The sequence below is a fragment of the Triticum dicoccoides genome, chromosome 3B, assembly GCF_002162155.2.
Source record: "Triticum dicoccoides isolate Atlit2015 ecotype Zavitan chromosome 3B, WEW_v2.0, whole genome shotgun sequence".
Classification (NCBI taxonomy): domain Eukaryota; kingdom Viridiplantae; phylum Streptophyta; class Magnoliopsida; order Poales; family Poaceae; genus Triticum; species Triticum dicoccoides.
The window spans coordinates 654,153,395-654,157,516 of record NC_041385.1 but is presented as its reverse complement, the minus strand read 5'-3'; positions in this window follow the sequence as shown (position 1 = coordinate 654,157,516).

Sequence of the window (4,122 nt, the reverse complement as noted above, 5' to 3'; positions counted from 1 at the left end):
CTTTGGAGTCTGGCATATAGTTGCTGTCTTTCGAATCTTCATGATCGGCGTGTTCGGGACTGTACTGACACTCTTCCCTTTCATCCTGTTCGGATGTGGGCTCGATGGGGTATTCGGGATCTTCGACATCATCTGGAGTCTCATTGTCTCCGGTGCCGGTATTACTATCATTCGCCCGACGCGATCGTGAGCGGCACTGCTGACCCCGACGCTTTGGTGGTTTATCGACAGGTTTGTTCTCCTCAGGGTTCTAATTATCCTCGTCGTCCTTTTTATTAGGAGTGTCCACCATGTATTTATCATAGGTTCAAGTGGCCGTCCAACGCCTTGTGATGGGTGGGACTTGGCTCGGTTCGGCGTCGGCATCGTCGTCCATACCGTCGATGTCTTCGGATGCTTAGTCCAGCATGTCAGTTAATTCCTTGACGGTGGCTATTAAGTGGGTGGTGGGTGGGGCATAAAATTCCCCGCTCTCAACCCCCAAGCCGAGCTGGGTACAATTCGGAGGCAAAGCCATTGTGATGGCGAGAGACTGCATTAATCCCAATGCTTCATCTAGGAGCGTAATCTGGACTGGAAACTGTGGATTTGCATGGGTGAGTTTAGAATGGGACACCTGATCGGACCCAATGAGCGCAGACCTCGACAGTTCGGGGTTATCATCCAGAGGCAAGTCCAAGATTGCATTTGGGTCTTCGGTCGGGAGCTCCATGAGGGGAAGGAGTCCAGCGGGGCTAACGCTCCCATCTTCGGACGAGAGGACCCGCCCCGGATCTAAGGCCGGGGCAGGTATGAGTGTTGACCCCTGAACCGGATCTGATCGGGGATCCGAAACTCCTTCTTGATGGGGACACAGAGTGGCAGCCGAGGCCACGAACCCCTTGAAGATTAGATCACCTCGGATGTCAGCGATGTAGTTCAGGTTTCCAAACCTGATATGGTCACCGAGGGTGCAACTGTCGACCTGCTCGAGGCAGCCGATCGAGTTGGCACGAAGCACGAAGCCACCAAACACAAAGACTTTTCCGGGGAGAAAGGTTTCCCTAGACGCGATATCATTGTTGATGAAGAGGCGAGCCATCAATCCTTCTGTCGACGATACAGCGGAGCTCTCAGTGAAAGCAGCAATGTCGGTGTCAAAACTGGCAAATCTCGGGTTGGGGGGCCAAGCTATATGTCTGCGGATCGATGGTAACTATGATCAAAAGGACACGGTGTTTACCCAGGTTCGGGCCTTCTTAATGGAGGTAAAACCCTACTCATGCTTGATTATATTCGAAGGGTGTAGGAGTTACAAGAGTTGATCTATCACAAGATCGTATTGGCTAACCCTAGATTGGCTAGCCTAGTAATGTTATGATCCTGCCTTAGATCTAACCCTTTGGTTTATATAGACACCGGAGGGGCTCAGGGTTGTTCAAAGTCGGTTTAACAGAAAGGAAGTAGCATATCCAGACACCTAAACTTGACATCCATGTATACGGGAGTCCCTACCGGACACAGGAGGTGATCTTCTGTCTTATATCTTGACGGCCCATCAGTCCGGCCCATATCCAATAGACCGGACGCCAGAGGACCCCTTAGTCAAAGACTCCCTCACCTGCGCACTAGACTGCTGGCATGCCTACCGTCATTTCACATAGCTACTCGCACGCCTCCCGATTACACTGCAGCGAGCATGCCTTCGTCAATTCACACACCTGCACGCACGCCTCCTGGTCTGCCTGCGCGATGGACTTCTCTCATGCGTCCCGTCAACTCATGCCTGCTCGCATGACACACGGGGCGTGGCGGCACGTATATTGTTTTTCTATTTGGATGTTTAATGATGTCCCTTTATTGCTTAGCCGAAGCATGTCACGCATCCATTGTTGGTCTAACGCTCACGGTTCACATAAATAATTTGTTTGGGATATTGGTTCCCAATTATTAATAATCTCCCGTTTGTAATTAGATAAAGATTACATCAAAACTGGTCTCAAATTTGACAAAAAAAGTACAATGCCACTTTGTATTGGTGTCCATATGACAACACGATAAGTTTCATGAACTTCAAATAAGTTTTAGATGTACTAGAATTTAAAAATCAAGATTCTCAATGTTTGATATTTGTTGCACGTGGAGTAAACATGCACCCAGTGAGACACATGTGTTTTTGCAATCCATTTAGGTGCACTGTCATGTGTGCATGTAGCTCAAATTTGATTTTTGCACATTATACCCATAGAAAATCAATCAGTTAATGTACTAAAACGTCTTAATGATCTCTGTTTTTTCGAAATTAGAACGCCCTTCCTTTTGTAACATAAGTTCACCATGGGATAATTAATTTAACATGGATCATAGTTGTAGTGGATTCGTGGTGTGTGTGTGGGTGTGTGCGTCTGGGGGGTGGCGGGTGGCTCACAGTACACTACAAGTTGTGAGCCACCATGTGGGTTGGGCGTTTTGTTAGGCAGGATGGTGCCACATCAGAGTCGTGAATTCGTTATTTAAAACATTATACAACCCTTTCATACATACATGTTTTTGGCCACATGCAGTCGATGGTTGTCCTACACGACACTCGATAATCGCGTGTGACGCTTTCTGTGGGCCCGCGAGGTCATCGTCCATCACTTTGATGAAAAGTCAGTAGTGAGGTTAATTTGACCAGCAAGGTAGAATCTTTTTTGTTTGTGTTATAGTGGTATATAGTACGTGTCGAAGAGGTGGAGGGGACTAACATATATACTATACATACGCGTCCGTGAACAAGTACACCTCACTCAGTGTTGGGACTTTTCGATTTCCGAGGCACGTGCCACATCAAAATTGCGAAATTGGCTATTCAAACATCCCACAACACCACTTTGGGACATATGCATGCAGGCAGTGCTTATCCTAGTTAGGACACTCACATGTGACACTTCCATCTGTGGGCCCATGAGGCCATCGTCGATGCATGCATCACTTTGACCTACATCGGGAGAGGTTAATTAATTTCACCATCGATGATGATTCTTTTGGGGTTGTATTACAGTAGGAGCATATATATGTGTCGAAGAGGGGGAAGGGGACCATCATATGTAGTACGCTTCATGAACCTCACTCTACGTGGGTGCATGGAATACGGTTTTTGAGGCATGTCGCGCCTCAAAGTTGTGCATTTTTGATATTCACCATATATATGTTTGGCCCACATGCAAAGCGATGATGGTTGTCCTCTCGCACCCACTTAAGCGGTTATCAGCAATATTGATGCTTTCCATCTGTGGGCCTGCTTGGTCCGTCACTACTTTTTGCCTGACAATGAGAGAGGTTAATTTGACTTAGGAGGGGATTATTTTTTTCTTGTAAGACGGTATATATATAGGTCATGCCCTGGGATGACATGCATGATACAATTTGAGCACACACGCATGCATGTGTACGCAAAAATCCCTCCCATCAAGTCGAAGTGGCTCGTACAACGACACGTCATGAACCGATCTTGCTCAGTGTGGGGAGTGTACGATTTTCGATGCACGCGCCACATCAATGTTGTGAAATGGTATTCAAACATGCATGCATCCATCACCTCCATACATATGCATATAGTGGTTGTCTTCAAACGGTACACTCCCTCGCATGGTTATTGGCGACAAGCCTATATATTCATGGGCCCGCGTGGACATCCATGATCACCTTGACCAACAACAAGATAGGTTACCATGGCGGATTCTTCATTTGGTTTGTGTTATCGTAGTATAGGTCATGGTGAGATTCATACCAAATTAAGTTTGAGCGCACATACTATGCATGCATGCACGCATGAATCCCCGTTGTCCGCTTGAAGTGTGGTGTAACATACATATGCATCATCAACCTAACCCTCACTCGGTGTGGGGATTTCTAGTTCGAAATCACGGTGCCACATCAAAGTTGTTCCATTGTGTACTAAAAACACACCTCTCCATACATATGTCTGTGCCACACGCATGCAGTGGTTGTCTTCGGGGACTAGCTACTTGCGTGATTATTAACGGCCAACACTTTGGCCAACAACAAGAGAGAGGTTGTACGACCAAGGTGGATTATTCTTGGTCCATTTTATGATCCATCCTGGTGAGATGCCTCTCCGGCCCGCCGACTGAAAGTGTG